Here is a 23,039-nt window from a genome sequence, read left to right on the forward strand (position 1 = left end):
CATTTCAGGATTAACATATGGTTTAATTTTATTTCAATAGTTCGCTTGCGCGTAGGGGTATTTAGCTTTAGCAGTGGGAGGAAACCGCAGGACCAGGAGAAAACCCACTAGGTTGTACAGGCGACCCTATTCCTTGCCACGTACAACCGGGGATTCGAAACCACGCCAGTTGACCCAGTAATACAGCGCGCACGTGCTAACCATTCGGCCACCCCTCCCCTTCCCAGAAAGGAGTCGTGCCCAACTGACATACTGGGATTGCGTGGGGTTCCGGGAAGATGAAACATGCCTAATTCTGCGGGCTAGCGTAGTGGTAAAACATTGTCCTGCGTAAATTCCACCATTTACCACCTAAAGAAATATTAACTCGTGATAGCTTGGTGGAAATAGAGAATCAGGCCAGGATTCATATTCAATCTTAATATTTTCCATAATATTCAATATTGGTCAGTTTCAATCAATATTGATGTTGTTATCTTGTCATGAAACTATAGGATCCTAATATCCAATATTTAAGACACAATTAACATTTTATAATCAGTACACGAGTCGCGTACCGCATGGTTTCGGGTGCCATTTTGTAATGAACAAATAAAAACATGGCCTATAGTGGAAGTATTAGTAAAGTTCATTGAACATATAATTGATTAGATATTACACTACATTTATTCCAAAAGTTTGAATATATAAATCACTTTAGATACATTCATATTACATTAATGCGTTTAGAACCATTTTTGTCTATTTCAGGGTTCCAAAAAATAGAGCCATACACCCTTTAAACCCAATTAAAACCACACATTAATTAGACTGAACATCAAACTTTATTCATAAAATAAACAATCTCCGTACGTTTTATCATTGTAAAACATCACCGTACAATCATTTTATATAATAACATCTTTGTTATACTATAAGCTATACACCCAACAGTCATTCTAACTTAAAGGAATTTGAAACAACCTTGTAGAAAATGAATACTTTTATGCATCTTTATGGAGTTTGTTGGGATGTAAGTGGAAACGCCACTGCCCTGGCCAAATCTTCCTCGCAGAAAGAAGAAATGTAATAGTGTTCAACACAATACTTTCTGAGACACACTTAGAGTAATATTAGTTGTATCTTGATATGCAAAAGAGCACTTTGCCCGGGAAGCAGCATTTCCGCATAATCTTCCCAGAACTCATATTTGTGTCCCTATTAGACGAACATTACTTGTCAACACCACCAGGCATTGTCCCTGATAAGTGATAACCGGTATTTGAAAAAAAAACCCAAAAAACCTGAATGTCCGACTCTGTCCATGCCGGGATTCAAATCTGATTCATTTTTTATTCTCATAGAAGTCACATACGGAAAAATATAATTACTCTGTTTCAAGATTAAGATTATCCTAAGTACAGTGTGAGGTGTAAACCTCATTATATTCTGTTGAGTTGTCTTGATTTTTGAACAGCATATTGGTCATGGATCAACCGACATATCGCAAATTTAACCCACAGCATGCTTGGTCTACTTGCATAGTCAAATTAGCTTTATCGATATAGGCGAGTCCTTTTAAATTAATGTCCGCGTTAACTGAATTTTAAACTATATTTTAAAAATAAAATACATGATAAAAACACGAAAGGATGCGAAAAAAATAGACATATGGTGTTACTATAATTATTTCTCTTGTTTAAATAATATTACAATGTGCCAAACCTTCCATTAAAGCCACGTCCCATACAATATGTTCTGTCCATAGGAAATTTTCGCCTTTCATCAGCACGATGTTATTGTCCATGTACCAATTCTTCAAGCTGTATGTCGTTGATGGTGTATAGTCTATTAAGAAAAAAAATTAAAAGATGTACACAAAGAGACAATAGACTGTTTAAATCATTTGACGAGATGTTATCAAATAACATATCGTATACAAAATATGTGTTGAAATGTCCATTTATCGCCTTTTTATCAAAGATTAAAACATGTCGATAGCATATAGACTAAACGAAATGGAAGCAGGTGTCTTTTCATAAACATGTATAAAGAAAGTTTGGAAGGACGTCGGGCACCTGCACATTTTACACCTGGATTTCTGTCTTCTAAAACATATGAACTACATTTTACAATCCCTGTATAATTATAGTGGTTATTAGTATATCTTATTAACGGAATGTTGATAAATGTAAGGTGATAACAATTACACAGAGGCCCAAAGATGATAAATAAATAAATTAAAAACACTGGCTAGAACCAGTTGACTGTATAAATTTTTTGAGCTAACTACTACAATACGATTTTGCTTATAGGGATTGAGGCCTATTAAAACGCAGCAGAACGGATCAATTTCAACTACGGATTGAAAGCGATTTTATATTCTAAACTTATATATAAATATCTGAATAAGAACTGAGCTATTGCCTAACCACTTCCAAAATATGACATAAAAGGCCAATCGTGAAACATCAGTGATAATTGTTGACGTTTAAATGAAGAGAGTTGTTACACTATTATCGTCTGTAACATTCCGTCAGGTAAAAGGTGAATTACCTCCCTTATCACATATTCAATAATCGCCTTTGTGTTTCTGTAATAACATGCCTGCTTAATGGTAACATTTTTTTTAACGAACGGAACATATATTATAAATTTAAAAAGTCGCGTCGAATCATGAAAAACTGCGCCAAGTCGTTGAAAATGAAACATATGGACAATTCTAAAATAAATGTTAAATGTTTTCCGATGCATCAGGAAATTACGTGGGCTGCACTGCTGAAGACCCCTACAAACGCGCAAACGAATTATTGAAATGAAATTGCACTATGTTAATTCGAAAGGAGCTTGTCTGTAGACGTTAAACCGTATTTTGCTCCACCCCATCTCTCCACCCCACCCTCATTGAATACGGCTTGATTGACCCGCACCTTGATATCACATAGTGTTACTGACTAGACTTAAATACCAGTGCAGTAGTAGAAGTTATCATCGATATGCATGCAATTTAATTCCATATCCGTAGGCATGTGTTCCAAACTTCCAGTTAAGTATTCTAAGAATACAAATAATGATCGAGGGGGTGCTGCCGGCAAAATTTAGTTCAAATAAGGATGTCGACCGAAAGGTGCCCGGTAACGAAATTTCGCACTGTGGCAAATCAGCGATTCTCTTCCCTATAGGTATTAATTGCTCACGTTGGAATATTGGATGGTCTGAACGAGCTTAAATGTGACGTCAACAAGTCAAGTGTGTATTAACAACTCTGCTGTCCGGTAAAATTCTCCATTGCCTTCCGCGTGTACGCACACTTACGAGGGCTGGCAGAAACGTTCTAAGCCTATCTGTGAAAGACCTGTAAGAAGTCGATGTTTTCCACTTATATTTCTACATAGTCCCCTTCTAGGCGTAACACACTTTTACCAACGATGTTGCAAGGCCTGGATGCCGGTCAGGCATCTAAAAAAGTCGTTCACAGCTGACATAACGTCACCATTACTAGGAAAATGACGACCGGCTAGTCCCTTTTTTTTATTTCTGGTGATTTCAATGGGTAGGTTCACAAGATGGTCTGGTACGAAGACAATAATAAACACTACAGTTGCAGTTCTTATGTTTATAAGTCATTCAATGATTATACAGTGTACTTGTTGGTGGCAAAAGTTTGATTCAACCCAATTGATCTATCCTTTTTTTCAGGCTTAGAATTTTCAGCCAGCCCTCGTACATAATAGGGGGAAAACAGGGGCTTATTTATAAGCGATATGTAGATGGGGCGTTGGGCACAATTCTCTTTCCGGCAAAATGTCACTGCCAGGGCAAAATCAATATACCAGAGTGTATAACGGCTTAAAGGAGCTAAGTCGCTAATATTTGAGATCTAGAAATTGACACAAATGGGCTGCAACACATATATAATGTAATATGAATGTATAAAAACTGATTTACATTCAATCGTTTCTGTTTTACTGTAATTTCTAATCAGTTATATACGGCGAAATACGCCAGAAGTCTTGATCGAATGGCAATCTCTAGCGTCTTGTTATTCCATTCTACACCGATAGTATTTATTGCGCGTGTTCTCCAGATAAGAATATGACGTCACCATTTGACATGACTTGTGGAATATGACTAGCCTCGTTTTTCGAGTCCCTTGTTACAAATGACGCTGAAAAGCATTATGGTACACGATTCGTGTACCAATGGTAAAATGTTTATTTTGTCTTGAATATTGGATATCAGAAGCCCATATTTTCCCGGTAAGATCACAACATCATTGTTGATTGAAATTGACAAATATTTCATGTTTTCAATGTTGAAGAATTTGGATGATATTGAGTTAGAGACTTAGCTACTTTAACAATAGAAAACATAATAACAGCAGTTGATCGGATGCATTAAACCCATATTTCCATGTCATTGCACGCCTTTACCGCGTCCTCCATAAATAATATTGTCACAATACATGTATTAAATCACTTGTGGCTCGTCATCTTTCACCTGTTCTGCAAGCTCGATCTATTTCCCCGACAGATTATGGGGAAGTGCCGCGAGAAAAAAAACCCGACCGACATCAATGCAAATGCGGGGTAGTGTGCATAGATTATTTATATTTTTAAACATTATGTCAGGTTACTCGGTTTTATCGTGAAGCTGCAATCCAAGTCTAAACTGTCGCATAAATTAGCTACAAATAGCCCATGAGGTCGTGCGCGTCCTATTAATATGTACATATTGGCATGCACGTAAAAGAACCCCTGACAGTTGGAATTCAATTGCTGTTTGGGCAAAATATCCCTCATAGGTATTGCGTATGCCCATAACCCGATTGGTGCAGAATAGTAGAACGTTAAACTCATTTCACCCATTCATTCCTGTGGTCATTGCATACTTCTGTATTATAGGCTACGTCATTGGTGATATGGGATCCACCCGGCTCGGTGAGTTTGACAAGGGTCGCTATAACCAGGAGGTCCTAGGTTCGATTTCGGGGATAACCAAGGGCATAACAAGCAAAACGCAGTTAGTCCTTCTTGTGAGACGTAAAGCCGAATTACGAGGGCTGACTGAAAAGTTCTAAGCCTGAAAAATATGATCAGTTGGATGGAAAAACATTACCCGGGTGCATGACATGTTGATGCCTGATCGACGATTGACGACTCGACATATTGCCAGTATTGTGGACATCTCTCATGACTGTACTGAGCACATTATCGCAAACGAATTAGGAATGACACAAATTTCTGCAAGATGGGTGCAGTCCCGTAGCCAGCCGGGGGCAAGGGTGGCAGTGCCCCCAACCCCCGAAAAAATGATTTGTCCCCCCCACCCCCGAAACAAAATTGCCCAATGTCCCACCGTCGTGGGGCCCCTGTCTTGTCACTATGTTCATTGTTCAGAGTTTGCTAGAGAACGATTTTCTGGGTTGGAAAACGTGTTTGCGGCCGTCCAATTTTCAAAATTTTCCGGGAGAAGAGCAGTGACGGATCATGGCGAGGGCAACAGTGGCAAATGCCTTGGTCCGGGCTCCGAAGGGGCCCGGCGATTTGGTGAAAAAATATATATATATATTTGTTAGAAACAAATAACGAAGACCCATTTCCCAAAAATCGTGCAACATAGTGGCCTTTTTTCGATGAGTTTTGAAATTATTAGGTAGTTGATATCAGAAATGTTTCCATAACCCGAAACCCAAAATATTATTTCTGGTTGACAGGTAGCGGTCTTGTTAATTGACAAGAATCGCGAACCGATATCATCGGGTCCGGACTGACAGTGGGACCCTCTTCTCTGCGATATTTTTTGTCTGCTTAATAGAACTAAGTATATGACTTCCCGCCCGGGATATACTCCACAGACCACCGTTTCAGGTCGAAATTTCAAAAAAATTCTCAGGGCGAAGGACCCCTTAAACCCCAACAGGAGAGACACCCCCACACCCCCTTAGGGTGTTATCTTGAGCCCTAAAGACTAAAGTTATCAGCCGATTGAATTACAATTCCGACGACCAGAACGGCTAAATTATCAGCTGATTAACGGTACATGTTTTGTACAACACATGCATGGCTGTTTTGACCCTATAGGGATAAGTGGTGAAACCCCTTTTGACTAGCTAATGTGACACCTCCTCCCCGCCAATATGAATTTCGTTCTGACGGGATTTTGATAATTTTATGCGGTGTTACCCTTGATCAGTTTTGCTGTCTGATTAATGATTCCTGCAAAAGAATAACAATGCAACAACTATTGTGGCTTGCTTGCTCGGACGACTTATGTCTATCATTTATATTTAAATATAGTCCTTTACCCCCCCCCCCCCACACACACACACACACGAGTGTACTTTAAACGAATAATACATAATAGTAAACGTTGACTCGCTGTCCCGGCATTCTTTACATTTAGTGTAATTATCAAATTATCATGCAGGGCATAAAAATTGATTCAAATACTAAAATGTAGCGAAATGTTGTCTATTTTACCTTCCCATGTAATGAGATGTGATGTCGGGTTTTCTAGAAATAGTAAACATAGCGGCCATTTGAAAATAAACAATTAAAAGCAGATCTAATTACCAATAACCTATTCAAACTCGCACTAAATTAATTATCCTGCATTCTACAAATAGCATTAATATAGATATAGAGGATACTTCACATGGCTATAACATTTTTGTATTCGCTGTCCTGTACATTTAACAGTATACATGGTATAAATGGGACGGTCTAAATGAAAGCTCACGTTGGGATTTCTTTGACCCGACAGGGTGGTGTATGTAAGTTATTTTTATCCTTACAAAATGTGTAATCTATCTAAATATTCGTCTGCTTCAGTGACCTAGTTAGGACCAAATACGTGGGTATAAATAATTTCGCACTGTTCTGGATGGTTAGGTAATAATGCACTTCTTCGGTGTAACCGTGCGCTAAAAATAATCCTTAGAAGTCGACTCCATTCCATCTCAATTACCCACACGCTGGGGGCATTGACATACACGCGACACTATGCATAGATTATGATTCCCCTAGTGGTCATATAATGACCAAATAGCCGTTATGCAATATTTGGTAACTTAACCCGTGACCTTACATGTTCCAGTGACCCAACTAGCTATAAAGCGACCTACATATTTTAGCCCGACTCTGCTTACGTGAAGTGCTTTATTATGAGAAAAGATAATCAATACCAGCCAGTACGATGTAACCTTTAAATAATAGCAAGACACTGTGTATTCTAGTAAAAATTCAATCTTTGTCAGTTTTATTTTGTGAATTGTGAATTATTTAAACAACAGAGAACAGCCCGCAGTTGAACGACCTTGCAGTAAGAAGAAGAAGGGGTCACTCTGACATAGCGACATGCTGACCTAATAGTAGCTATCTAAAAGAAAAAAAGAGAAGCTCTGTGCGACCGAGCAACACACAACATTAGTACCTTGGAGATATTAGTCATCAAACGCCATAGAAACAGGTAAACTCTACGTTTTAATGTCTTTATATTATGGTTATTCAACATTGTAAAGAGTCTTTTGGTGATATATATGAAATGCACCGACTGGCTGTTATTGCATTTCTGAGCTTTCTAGGGTCACACCGGGTCATGCAATAAAATTACACAACATTTATGTTGGATGCATCTGACGGCCAAATTATACTTTATGACACAATAGCCACCGTTGCGATACACCGAAATGGTTGTCATTTCAAGGCATTCAAAGTTCATTTAACCTCATACTGAATGTATTATTTCGATGAGTTTATTTGCTTAACGACATAACCACTTTACATTTGATAACATTTTTTTTTATAATCGACCACACAACTGAGGCATGTCTGAGGTCATCGGCGAAGTTTAGTACCGCAGTATTTGTTTATTTGACAAATTGCCTTCCTTTGGAGAAAGTTCAAAAGACAGAGTTTGAACGTTTGTTTTCCTCCGTCGGCCATTTTTGACTAACTCTACATGTACATGTGAAGAGTAGGCCTTAACATGTAATTATGAACGTTATATAAGCTCACAGTGATCATGTGACGCAAGTTTATTCGATCATTTTTAGTCTAGTACAATGTATATCTTTGCATGCTCCTTTGAATATACACACTTATGATAACAAGAATATTTTTTGCATGTTAAAATATTATCAAAAGAAAGGTAGTGAATATTTAGAAGGGTTATAAATAGTTATATACCAGTTGAATATGTTGTGGAATGCTGTAAGCTTTTTAAGTATTAATTTAGGTCAAAGTCTCAATAATATGTTAATAACAAGTTTGCAAAATCATCTAAACCAAGTAACAACAGAGAAATTTAGAAAATAGATTGAAAAAAAATCTTTTTCATAATATTGATAATGACATACACCCATAGGCTACAGGTAACAAGGGTGTTTTATTTTCAATGGATATAGATTTATATCTAGTCCACATGATGTATGCATAGTTATATTGTGAAATTTGCTAGACATTATTTGGTATCTAGCACAGAATACTATGGTTGTTTTTTTATGTTTATATATTCTTTTAATGGTTGATGGCACAATAACAAAGCAGAATTTTATTTAGATTTTGCTGACTTTTATTGTTATTTATTAATGAACATTTATATTAAAACATGCATATAGGATGCATTTAGGGATACAAGCTAAACATTAAAATGTTAATTTCATGATAAAAAATATAATGCTAATTTCATGATAAACTTTCATGATAAAATTAAAATGCTAATTTCATGATAGAATTAGAATGCTAATTTCATAAACAGATTTCTTATAAATATATAAATATTATTATTCTAAAAAGTAAGTGCAGGAGGACCAACTGCACACAAAATAAAAATCAATACGACAAACCTGTGGAAAAGACATAGACATTGCATGGAATAAACAACAAATATCAAATTAAGTGAATGGATCCGAAGGCCAGTATTTGTGGGGTAACTGAAATATATTTTCCTTAATGATGTAATGCTTATTATGTTCAGGATTATAATATGGTAATTTGCCTGAAATTAATAGATTCAGGGTTGTTTTCAGTGGCGGTTTAAGGAAATGAAGGTCTTTAATTAGATCGAGCACTATGTAGGGCTTTCATGGTAAAGAAATAAATCTGCACAAAAACTAAATGATTATATAATATTTTACTTGACATGTTATTTTGATGCATAACTTTTTCTATTGCATCATCATTGGTGCATTCTGTTAAGAGAGAGAGAGAGAGAGGTTTAAGGTCGACACAAACTAGGTCATTTTGGGACAAACATATGATTCAATTTTATTTCAATAATTCACTTGGGCATAGGGGTATTTAGCAGTGGGAGGAAACGAGGTGGGACAGGCAACCTTACTTCTTGTCATGTGCAAGCAGGGAATCAAAACCTAATGCGGTTTCACATGCACTCGTTAAACCACTAGACCACCCAACTCCCATTCTGTTGATAGAAATTAGAGAATAATATGAATTACTGCAGTCACAATAGCCATAGGGTAATTCCTTACTGGTTATTTTATGGTATCATGATCAGGAAATTGGAAATTATTTGTTTCTCTTTATTGATCTCTTTTCATTTTTGGACAAATTACTAACAGAGCCATTGCTTTCAAGAAAAGTGGCTTGTTCAAGATCCCTCCACTTCACCAAATCATTTCCAGTTATGGCACTACATCTGCTGAAAATGGTTTATTTGAATACAGCAGTACAATTAATGTCAAAACTCCTTTGAAACCTTTGGGTTATTCTGCATCTCCATCTTTCAATCTTCTGGGTGCACAATATCGGAACATGTACCTGTATTATCCCTGCTAGTATGAAAACTATCTGAATTGTGAATTATGATATATAGATCATTGAACAAAAATAAGAACATAGACTATCAGAATTAAACATCAGAGGAAATTTGGAATTCCAATACTTTACTAATTGTTCATGATGATAGACGCCACTGAGTTGTTTTCAAAACATGCTAAAAACTTTTGTTTATAATTTGGAACTGAAACCAGGGCAAAATTTGACTTCAGAGACAAAAAGCTACTGGTCAACAGAGTCTTGGTTATTATGTGATAGATAACTAGGTGATGTTGAAGATGATGATGACATCAATTAGAGATTCTCCACACTTCCTCCTAACTGAGATGAGTATGATGTAATTCTGTGTGATTAACGTGTATGAAATTGACATAAACCAACAGGTATCTTACGGTTATAACAAGAATCATGCTATTAAGTACATATTAATATATATCTGCATGAAATGGTATAAAGTTTATATATTTCCACGTGCCATCAGTCTAGACAAAGTAAAAATAGTAAAACATTATTACCCGGCAAATTTCATAACTATATTGATTAGATAACATAATTATTTGTCACCTAGATGTAATATCGTTTCGATAAAAAAAAACATAGTTATGATTAACTGGATAAAATACAGATATTGGTCAGTTACAGGCACTCATAGTTAGATATTTGATTGGTCACCACAAAGCTCTCTGTATTGGTAGATTTTGAAAATGTTTCAAAAACCAAAAGTTTTTTAGTCATCTGTGATTATGCCAGACGAAAAATTTGACCATGCAGATATAACCAATATTACACAATGCTATTAACAGCACAGGTGAATGGGGTTTATAGTGACTGGCAACAGATCGGTTGTGCCCTATAAAGTCTGAATTTGTGCCTAACTATGTTGTTGACAGGTGACTTATTTCTAGGCTTGGTTGTCAACCATCACAATGCCACCAAAAAGTAGGGATGCACTGAGAAGGAAAATGAAATGAAATGAAATGGAGTTTAACGTCCTACTGTTCTGCTCCTAACCTGGGCTAATGAAGACGGGCATACGCCATACAGTGTGCTATGAGGGAAATTTTGCCCGGACAGCAGCACTACGGCCTACTCTTATATCGAATTCCAACTGCCAAGGGATCTTTTACGTGCACGCCAATGTGTACACGGGACCTCGGTTTTTCGTCCCATCCGAACGACTAGACAGCTTTCCTTGTCAGCCCCTCCGTCCTGCATCACTGACAAGGGAGAACCATGCCGGAAAATCTGGATGAACTTTCTCGGCCAATGCAGGGATCGAACACCCGACCTCCAGGCTAGCAAGCTAGCGTCTTACCCACTTAGCCACGTGATCCCCGCACTGAGAAGGAATCTTCAAGTCTGGTAGACTCAAGCCCCTAAATTACACATAGTTTAGTGGACACTTTTCAGTCTTGAATTGATGAAATGGGAAGATTGCCACATGCTACATTTGTGCCTAAGCTAGATACATCTGGATGTACTCTAGAAAGCACCATTTACAGTCAGATTTTTAAAGATTTTCTTGTGCCATCCCTGCCAAAAAAGGCTAGGGGAAGAGCAGACATTTTGGACTTTCATATGCTAATTGAATCCTTCTAGCAGTATGGGGCAAAATCCAAGAGAACTGTATTTAGATAAACAGGGGAAGGGAAATATTTGAAGATACTACAAAGGTGAGAAGGGTATGTTTGATTTCTTGGTTTTACAAAGTATCCAAGTTGGATAGGGTCATAGGGTAGGATTTTTATTTTTTATTTTATACTATTTTATAGTAACATTTTATATGACATCAATGTGAAAGTGATGTTAGTTGCTTTTATTTGTGATGACTTAAATATATGAAGTAATTTTTCAATAACCCCACACTGGTGTTTGTTAGTTTTAATATTTCAGAAACTATGTAAAGTTGCTTTATAACTGTCAACGTGAATTAAAAGATTAATTTTATATGTTACACCTTAAACAATCTTAGGCTTAAATAATTATAGTAAAATCCAGAGACTGACCTACTAACATGTAAGGAACATTTTTGTATTCAACTTGACAATTAGCTTACGTTTGTGCTTATTGTTTTTAGTCATTGTAAAGGGCTTTGTGTTCATCATGGACAGTTTGCATCTATCTTGGTTTTTTTTTTTGTGTATCATCATTATTGTTTTGTTTTTGTCTCTCTAGTGATAAAATATATTTATTTGTGTGTCCTGATTGTTGTTTTGTTTTTGTCGGTCACGTGACATGTGCAACATAAAATCTCTAGTGATTAAATAAATTTAGTTGTCATCATAGTTTTTGTCGGTCATGTGATATGCACCATATTAAATCTCTTGTGGTTATAATATATTTATTTATGTCATGATTGTTGTTTTGGTTTTGTCAGTCATGTCACATGTGATATGCGCAACATAAAATCTCTAGTGATATTATTTGAAAATATATCTATTTGTATGCCATCATTGTTCTTTTGTTTTTGTTGGTCATGTGGTACGCATAAAATCTCTAGTGATTAGATAAATTTATTTGTGTGTCATCATGGTTGTTGTTTGTTTCTGTAGGTTATGTGATATGCGCAATATGAAATCTCGACTGATTGAATACATATGTTTGTGTGTCACCATAGTTGTTTTGTTTTTGTAGCTCATATAAAATATATATATTTGTGTGTTATGGCTTTTTTCGATCATGAGCAATATGAAATCTCTAGTGGTGGTTATAATATGTATTTGTGTCAAGATTATTGTTTTCTTTTTGTCTGTGATGTGATATGCGCAATATGAAATCTCCAGTGATTAAATATTTATTTGTCTGAAGAGTATTAGCGAAAGTACTTACAAATATATACAAATGTAGTTCTTTAATCCATATTTTATTTGTATATGGAAATTAAAATATTGAGGAAAGAAACAAAGTTTTTTCAGTTCCATTGGAACATCTTCAGGCCTTCAATACATATTCTCCATTCTCTTGCATCAGAATGACCTTAATCTTAGCAGGGAATTCGTCAGCAATTGTATATACATAAAGAAACAATATATTTCCTAACTTTATTCATACTTATATAGATTTTATCACACATATAAATAATTGTTAAATTACAATAATTCAGGTTTCAGTTATTGGTACATGTAGATTCAAATTTAAATATCTTTATGCATGTAGTAACTTGTGTAGAATTGAAGAGGTACTTTTATTGATTTCGGGTTAATCGAAATGAAATGAAATGGGGTTTAACGTCCTACTGTTCTGCTCCGACTGGGCTAATGAAGACGAGCATAGGCCATACAGTGAGCTATGAGGGAAATTTTGCCCGGGCAGCAGCACTATGGCCTACTCTAATATCGAATTTCAACTGCCAATGTATACAAGGGTCCTCGGTTTTTCGTCCCCTCCAAATGACTAGACAGCTGTCCTTGACAGGCCCTCAGTCCTGCACCACTGACAGGGGGAAACCACCCCAGAAAGTCCCAATGGACTTTCTCAGCCAATGCAGGGATCGAACACGCGACCTCCAGGCTAGTGAGCCAGTGTCTTAACCACTTAGCGACCATGCCACCCCCGATCAATGGACTTGATTATATCAATGGAGAATATGTATTAAAGGCTTGAAGATGTCCGGTGGCACTGAAAGCGCTAGCCGCATAATACTGTGTTTCTTTCCTCAATATTTTAATTTTCATATATACAAGCTAAATATATATATATAATTGGCAAAAGATGGCAAAACAAAACTACATTTATATGCTAACGTTTTCACTGTGATAATGCCTCTTCAAGCATTTATTAAACAATAATTCAATTAACAATAGTAGACGATATATTACCAAACAGCAGCTTTAATTAACTATTCTAATATATATATATATATATAAAATACATCCATTTATTTTATGATCAGTAGTGGAATACCGCGTTTTATCAGTGAAATAAAAGTGTTATTCCACAGGCTAGTTGTTTTTACCTAAAATGATTGTAAAATCATAAAATAAATAGAACATTTGTCGTTTTGTCGTGAATAACATATTTTATTTCATTTCTAAGCAAGAAAATGTTTATATTTACTCATGCTACGCATTCGTGGAAATATAAGTTTTCTTGCTTCTCGATGAAATAAAATGTGTTATTCACTCTAAAACGACAAATATCCTCTATATATCCATATATATATATGTAGTAGACTAGTAGAGAGATAAAAGCTTAAACTCATCACATGATCATACTTGATAAGAATCAAGGGGGTAATAATCGATGAAGTGAAGTGACATATTTTTGTAATGAACATATTACTACCATTTTAATCAGATCACAATATAACATTGGCATTCTCAAAACAATATTATTGATATATAGGTGTAGATTTCCTTACAGAATAAAGTTCATTCAATTTAATTTTTACCTATATTTTTATGAGCTCAGTTTGAATTTAACACATGGCTATTGGACCTTATAGTCCCTTTAGCCATTGATTTCTGTAAGTTTCTAATCTGTTTACGCACCGAAATTTAAATATGTCACAATAATCTGATAAAAAAAAGTTGAAGGGTAATAAATGATAGCAGAGTATCCTTTGATAAAGGATTTTCTCATGCCATCATACCTGATTATATCTTTGTCCTTCCGCATTATAATCATGATTATTAGCTAAAACCGGGCGGAAAATAATCTAAATTCAAACCTTTTCCAACAACGAGATGAAAATATCAACAGTTTAAGAGAGTAAAGGAAGCAGAAATTGTGCCCGATAAATAGATACTGCACATGAGGGTTGCGAAATAAAGAGGGACAGAACTGTAGTCCTTAGTCCAGTCCTTTTGTTTATGTGGCTCTTGACCTAGTGATTAGTGATTTGTATTAGTCATTCACAAGTCAACTGTCATTGAGAAATCATTTATTTTTTTGCACTGTGAGCGTAATGACTACTGTATGGTGCACAATTATGATTCTCGATAATTGATCACACAGTAATATGATAGAAACTTGGTGTAATAGTGCTATCATGTGTCACTACTGTATAGGCCTCATTGTCGATTTACATGTTGATTTAGAATATCAGATGTATTTATTATTCATATACCAATAGCTGCATATTCGTCTCAAATAATCCATATAAAATAAAGGCATACCCTTAGGATATCAGGAATATCAAACATTTTCTAACAGGGACAATAAATCTTGTACCATAGAAAGAACAAGACTATGCATAAATGCTGTACAGTACATCTGCAGTTTTTTCTGCACACATTGTGTACGGTACATATCCAGTTGGATTTCGATGCACAGTCGTATAATATACATGGCAAAGGTATGCATAAAACTTCAACAACTATGTATGTGGTAGAGTATGGAGAAGTGAAAGAGCACTGCATCAATGCTAAAGTGTTAAATAAAGAATCTTAGATATATTGGCATAAGAAATTGCCAAGAAAATCCCTCACCATAAAACCATCAGTGCCAAAGACCATGAAAAATAATTGTGCATCCACCTTCAGAGAAAGAAGTGGTGAAATAATTGAGAAGTGGGGTGAGTTCAAGGCTTCAAGCAATAGCCTCATATACATCATATTGAAACAAGGTTCTCTTGCATCAGAATAACCTTAATCTTAACAGGTAATTCATCAGCAATTGTATAAAGAAACAATGTATTTCCTAACTTTATTCATACTTATATAGATTTTATCACACATACATGTGTATAAATAATTGTTAAATTACAATAATTCAGGTTTCAGTTATTAGTAGATTAAAATTTAAACATCTTTATGCATGTAGTAACATGTGTAGAATTGAAGAAGTGCTTTTATTGATTCTGGGTTAATGGACTTGATTGTACGCAACATGATCAGTCGCAGAGGTATAGGTGTGTGTAGAGTTTTGATTTACGACATTGTCTTATTCTAATTAAGTTGTCAATAGGATTAAGCCAGTTTCAGATTATTTTAAACTTTTTAAAGTTAACCAATTCCCATTTTCGCAAATCGAATATGATTCGTTATTTGATAATAATGATTTTTCTCCTTTGATGTCCCAATGAATTAGGCAAATCGCATATTATTTTAATACTAACTTTTTAAAAGTTGACCATTTCCCATTTTCGCTTATCAAATAGGATTCATTATTTGATGCTTTTCCACCCTTGACATCTCCATAAATATAACATTTGGTATGTCACCAAAAGTTCGCCCACCCAAAGAAATGAAATAGACATTACTTTGTACTTGTGCTCAGTGTAGGAGGTAGACACATCTGGAGTCAAATCATTTGACCAGATTTCTTTACAATACAAGTTCTTACTTTGTTGTTGGTAGACTCTTCATTTCAACAGAGTTTGGTTCACCAGTTTCTGAAATATAGAAGTGATATGTATTAATAATCACTCTAGTTCTGAACATAATGCGCTATTCCAGGACTTTATTTTACGGGTGACAGATGACCGGGCTACATATAGTTCATAAAGGGCATACTGCGTCTGTCTGAGGAAGCAAGTCAAATGATGAAGTTAGGTGGGAGGTGCGATCGGTTAGGCCATTGTGTAGATTTTCCAACATCATCTTTCGGGTAAAGTCAGTTTCATCCCCGTAATTGCCATTATCCCGAATAACATAACTCTAGACTCACTCTTAGAGTATAACAATATAAAACTTACAATATATTTGTAACAATGATCTGCAGTGGTTACACCACCACATCCATCCAACATTATTTGTGCAAGCTGTCGACTGCCACCTACCCAGAATCTGTTAATCCAACGGTTTGCCCCTAATCCTCAACATCAAAATCCTGCCTCAAATTTGTCACCCTGACCAGCTAGCTCAACATTTTCAATATTGAGAACCATGTCATTTTAATGAATTTTAATGTCCCTTTTGTTTGCTATATATTTGTTATGTTCTTGTTTGTTTAAAAATCTTTTTTTGGTTAACTTCATTGCTATTTTCCATTATACCAGTGCTTCTCAACCGGGGTTCATGTGCACACCCAGGGGTGAATTCGAAATGCTCTGGGGTGAAATTTGGAAAACGGGGGAATTGTTGGTGAATTATACACAAAGGGGGGAATTTGCATGAATTGAGTTTTCAGACTCCTGACCGGGAGCCATCAGTCAGAATGTTACCGACCACAAACCCGCGTAGCCATTGGTCGGAAACTAAATTACTGACTAGCACTAGCATAATTAATTTCGACGCTGAGTATAATGGCGCTTATCCTATCTCGCTGTACTGTTGATTGTCCGGGAAGTGGGTAACCTAGTCTCATCTCAATGTGAAATAGACTATAGGCAGCTAGGTCGATCGCTTAGTTTCTTTTTACACCCAAACTCTGCACGGCCTGAATGGGGATTCCCAATTTAATTTCAATCACTTGTCTTTAGTATTGGTTGCTCAATTCTCAGTTTCTCTGTGTCAGTGTGACAATAAGCACTGTATTGTGCGATGGTGCATTATTATGTCTGCAGTATCACACACCAAAGCTCGTGTCCTAGTGAATTAACATCATGGCTACGAAAGCGAAGGTGAAAGTTCGAAAATATTCAATTGATTATCTGAATTTTGGATTTATTGCGGCACCTCACGATGAACGATTACCCCTGTAGAAGACCCTTGTTCAAAAACACCAAGCACAAGGTGCTCACTAAACAAGGGTCATGACATCTCCATTGTGCTTTTAATGTGTAAATCCATGGCATCTGTTCATTAAATATGTGTTTGAAACGATACCAAATTAGCATGTTTCAGTTTTTAGTTTTTAGTGATTTGATGTTTTATAGTGCCAGGGGTGAATAGCGAAGAAAATATTTCTCAAGTGGGGAGAAGCACTGTATTATACCGTGTTTTCTATAAGTATGAATAAACATTTTAAAATAACTGTATCTAAACATTTATTGCATAAAAGACACAATATTTTTGCTGCATCTGATTTATTGGCAAACATTTGCATGTTCTGTGAATTTTAGAGTAGGAGGGAAAAGGCGACTTTATGGCAGAGATTGATGTTTCTGTTCTGGATAATCTGGGTAATTTCCGTAATCACATGTAAATTCTGATCCGCGCCAGGTTACCTTCAAAATCTAGTATCACTGTATCAACCTAAACGATCATTAAGATCAGAGGGGAAACTATTATCGGATGTACTAGGTTATAATTTGAAATCATTTGGATCCAGAACTTTTTGATACAGTGCATCAATTGTTTGGAATACACTTCCAGAAAATATCCGACAATGTGAATCTGTCAGTTTTTAAATCCAAAGTGAAAACTTGGTTATTTAGTCACCAATCCAAAGTGAGAAAATTTTATAGCACCTAGTGCATTCACTAGTGTATTGAACAGTTGCGCGATACAAGTATTATAATTAGTATTACTATTATCTCTGTTGGAATATATGAAATAATCTGCGACAAACTGGTAGATAATTGCAAAACTGTTTCAAAATTAAAACGTTAATTAACACACTGTTTAAACAAAATGAGCCTTGTCAAAATGTCTTTCTGTGAATACCAATTCCCATCAAATATTTTATGACCATCCCTCAAAAAATATGACATATAAAGTTTACCATCACAAAAAGATTTTGGTCAAACTACTATTAGTAGTAACAGATATTGGACAAACGGCTATGAGTATTAGTAACAAATTTTGAATCCCCTGAGTAAGTGTTAAACATAAGTTTATGTGTTTGTTACTAATTGAAAATACACATTTTGACAAACTAATTTAGTTTGTGTTTTAACATACAGTATTTGGAATATGTCAATATTAATACATTTACAAAGAAGTGTTGCTATTTCATATTTTTACACCCGAAAATAAAGGGGTAAAACTCTTATCGTTATATAAGCAGAGGGGTTTAGACCATAATTAAAAATCATATGTAAACAAAATATTCAGATCCGTACATAATAAAAATAGGTGCACCTAGCTATTTTTCATATTTAATTCCCATACAGGATTCAAATTTATGTCAGTAATATTCCTACAAAATTAAATGTTGTCGTAATACAATTTTCAAATTCACGGCTTTAATATTCCTCCAAAATTATATGTCTTCTTTTATACAGCAACAAATGAATGCAAAACGTCTGAAATAAGTCAAAACATCGTTGTGTTCTTTATAAAATGTTTTTTTTAAAATTACATTGATAGTTAATCACAATTTCTCGTGAATGCTGTAATGCCAAAAGTTATCATCGGATTGTTTTAAAATTGATGTATGTTGTTTACATTAGTGAGATGAAGAATCCTATTTAATTTCAATAATTTCTGTTTATTTCTTCTTGAGTTATATCCCTTGTTTCACTTTGTTGCATCTTGTGAACACTCTAAGATCAAAAATTATCTGCCAGTCTGTATGAAGTTTATATGCGGCATTTAAATTAGTATAAAGAAGAATCCTATAAGTGAGATGAAGAAGCCTATTTAATTTCTGTTTATTACTTCTAGAGTTACAGTTATATGTCCCTTGTTTCACTTTCTTAGACCTTGTAAACACTCCTATCTGCATAAAATTTATAGGCAGTATATAAATTAGTAAAGCAAAAAAGCCTGTCAAATTTCAACAATTTCTGTAAATTACTTCCAGAGTTAAGGTCCTTGTTTCAGTTTGTAGAACTTTGTGAACCCTTAAATGACAAAAATTATAATCTGATCTGTATGAAATTGTCTTGTAAATGCCCCAAATTACCTATGAAAGAATAAATATGCAACAACCCTTGTCGACCGTTCAGACGATTTCATTGCCCTGGCAACCTATCTTTATGTCTGTTATTGGCCCACCTAACTGATAGTGCTAACACATAATTCACGGCATAATCAACTCAATTACAAGTTTTGTAGTAAGCACTGCCTTATATGGTAAGAGATGATTTCCATGCAAGATCGAGGGAGAGTGCCACAGTAGATGGGCATTTCTATATAAAGTCATAGTTTCATTACGGGAAATAAGTTAATAGCTAATATTAGGCAGCGATACATATAGATACGTTTTGCGTGTATGTATGGAATATTTTGTTTTCGATGAATGAAAAATTCTTGCAAGGAAAATGGCTACAGATAAAAATTATTTTGTGATGACACACAACTAGAAGTAGAAACAGCGGACAAGGATGTGTCAGCATCGTCACATTTTCTTGGTAGAGAACTAGGCAGTAGATAAGAATCAAAGCATTTTGAATGTAATAATGACTCTCCATTGATTTGGGGTAGGCTTATTATATACTATTAGGATATGTGACATGTAGGACTAGTTTGTACATGCTGTTGGCTGATATCAAGAAGACTAAAATGTCTGACAAGGGAGAAACCATGAGGTTATCACATATATTAAGTTTTTAATAATAGTTAATCAAGGTAGGTGTATAGACAGTATAACACGATATATACGTTGATCACTTAATTACCTAATCAATCCAGCTTATTATCAACGATAATAAAAATGAGTAGTAGTTATACACTTAGTACAGTCAATTAATTTCGGAATTTTGAATATTATTCACTGTATCTTGATGTCCTGATCGGACGTTTGGAAAATAGTGTAGGACATGTCCGGAATATACGGTGAAATAGCATCAATGTTACAAAGCCCAGACATCCTTATGGTTGAGAAAATATTAACAGAAAAATAAGCTTTTTAATAAGAACTGATACCTTTTTAAGATGCTTGAGTAACTTACCCACTCATGCACATTCCCAAAGTCTAAAGGTTTTAGGTTAAAGGACATATACAGAAAATGTACTGCTGTCAAACATGCGCACAGCATAACTGCATCAGGTCCAACAGCAGCTGGTGGGGGGGGATGTGGATGGCTGAATGGTTAGCACGTGCGCGCTGTATCATAACATCTGTCATTGAGTCAACTGGTGGGGTTTCAATTCCCCGGTTGTATGTGACAAGAGTAGGGTCGTCTGTCCAACCTCGTGGGTTTTCTCCGCGTTCTGAGGTTTACTCCCACTGCTAAAGACCCCTATGCGCAAGCAAATTATTGAAATAAAATTGAAGTTTGTGTCGAGTGCACATTAAACCCCCTCTCTCTCTCTCTCTCTCTCTCTCTCTCTCTCTCCCAACAGCAGCTAGAAGTATCTCCTTGCATTTATTTCAAAGAATTCTCAACCGATTGAGCTCAAACAGTTCTTTTAATGGTACTTAGGAGAAAATTTCCTCTAGTAAGCTAATATCATTAATTATCTGAGATAATAGAATTCCTCTGGTATGATTATTTCTGAAAGTTCATCTGATAATGTAGCCCTATTGTGAGAAAGTTTACATGTTCAGTCATTTGAGGAAAAGTATCGTTCTGCTAAGGCCTTTTGAGCAATTTACTTAGGTTTAGGTTATTTGGAAAAATTATTTGTAAAACTAAGACTTAATCTGATCAAATTTGATTAGAAAGTATTCCTTGTAAGAACTCCTAAATTTTTATTTATAGGAATATTTTATTGCCAAACCAAGTTTAGATTTAAAGGTTTTCAAATTAAGTTATGCTCAGTTTTTAGTAAATCAAAATTAGATGGCTCAGAGGGTATAAATCTTTAAGAAGAAAGTTTATGATTTTATAGATGGAGATTTAATTTCTGAAGCGTCACCCCATCAGATGTTTTTAAAATAACTGAACTATCCAGTGAGAAAATGAAGAACTATTGTTTACGCCTAATTCGGATAACTGTTCATATGTAAATTAGACAGTTTATAGCCTGGAAACATATTTATAATTTGAATCTAATTGAGTTAATGTAACGATAAATATGATATTATAACGTGTAACTTACGGCATAAAGATTTCCGACCTATTCCAAATATTTCTCCGAAGTCGTTGTTTCAAGACACCCTGGGAAATCATACGATTTCTCGTCACAGTGAATCATCCAATCAAATAACTTGTACCATTTGCCAAAAGTTGTAGTAGTGTTTATGCGTGTTAGAAGAAATGCACTTATGCATATATTGTATCTACTAGCTTTTGAAGCAAAACACAAAGCCTTGGTATATATTTACATGAATAAACTCAAAACGCATATCTTATTTAGATTGAATAAATGATTCAAATATGAATTAAGTATATTTTAAAGTATGAAGTATGCATGAAAAAATAGTTACGACGGCACATGATAAGAACGCCATACTATTCAAGTGTAATGTATACCCTAATTGCATTATATGTTGATGTTTTTTAATGGATGCCTAAGAAGTGTGACAAATGCAGCTGCAAAGTATTATGCAGTTTGATTGAATAGGTCATTCACACGTCTGTGTCAGGGTAACTTTTATATATGGGTCGAGACATCCAGACATTTCATTTATCTCGCTTGTGTTTAGTTTTACATTTGAAAAAAAATTGTATATCCACATCCATGAACTTGATGATACAATTCTCATACCATGTTGAAATTTATCAAGGCCATCTTAAAACGTATTTTTGGTCGTAGCAAATCTTCAGTATGCAATCATGGCTGACACATAAAGAAGTCTGCATACAAAACTGTAAATAAAAAAATAACTACCTTATTTAAGTTGCATTGCAGGCTATCTTGACCAGACAGCATGTATTAGACATTTTCTAACAGACGTCCTGGTTTGCGGTTGCGCAATGAGTGAGCCAATCATATTTCTTGTTTCAAAGCAAATTTAACTTATGAATATTATGGGATAGAGGTTTCTAGAATAAATTATATCTGATACTAAAAGCTGTAAAGTGTTTTTATTGAATCAAAATCAAACTTGAAATCATGCAAAATTGAAACAAATAGTGACGTTTTTATTGTTATAAAATAAAAAAATTATAAAAATCTAAAATGTTGCATAAAAATCCACAGAAGATATATTAGAAATATCAATTTTAATCACTTGTATACATTGAAAGAAATGTTTAGTTCCAAATGGATGTACTTGGTAAAAAAAAACCGAACGACATCACAATGCATTTTTGATATCGATACATAAAAGAGGCCTACATACTGTATACAGTTTAAAAGATAGGTTGTCGGGCAACGAAACATATGCCCATAGCAGTCGTCTGAGCAGTCCACAAGGGTTGTTAAATTTTTTGTCTTTTGTTGATAATGAAAGCATTTACACAACACTAAAATGTAAAACTGATTAAAAGTAACAACCCATTAAGTAATTATCAGAAATCATTACAAATTGTTTAGTCCATGATAATGTTTAGTATACAAAGTTATTGGAAATCGTTAATAATGAATAGGCTTCTTCGTAACATGACCATAGACACTGTATAAATTTCAAAGTGATCAAGTGCCATAATAAGATAATGATATT

At 35.0% G+C, this 23,039-nt stretch overlaps 1 protein-coding gene and 1 long non-coding RNA gene across 3 annotated transcripts in view; one reads left to right on the top strand and one right to left on the bottom strand.

The window, feature by feature from the left end:
• Positions 1–805: 805 nt before the first annotated feature.
• On the bottom strand, positions 806–22,363 carry LOC126820890 (uncharacterized). 2 transcript variants are annotated; one of them, XR_008788064.1, is made up of 3 exons: positions 22,265–22,363; positions 15,982–16,113; positions 806–1,827 (listed from the first exon to the last, which is right to left on the bottom strand). It is a non-coding gene; the product is annotated as an uncharacterized LOC126820890 (long non-coding RNA). The 2 variants fall into 2 exon arrangements; XR_008788065.1 differs by lacking the exon at positions 22,265–22,363 and adding an exon at positions 21,533–21,818.
• LOC126820881 (estrogen receptor) overlaps positions 7,052–23,039 on the top strand; it is a 137,928-nt gene continuing 121,940 nt past the window's right edge. Inside the window, exon 1 of the mRNA XM_050549027.2 lies at positions 7,052–7,449. The gene's annotated coding sequence lies outside the window, so the exon portion shown is untranslated. The remainder of the gene's footprint in view (positions 7,450–23,039) is intronic.

Source organism: Patella vulgata, chromosome 5, assembly GCF_932274485.2.
Source record: "Patella vulgata chromosome 5, xgPatVulg1.2, whole genome shotgun sequence".
Taxonomy (NCBI): Eukaryota; Metazoa; Mollusca; class Gastropoda; family Patellidae; genus Patella; species Patella vulgata.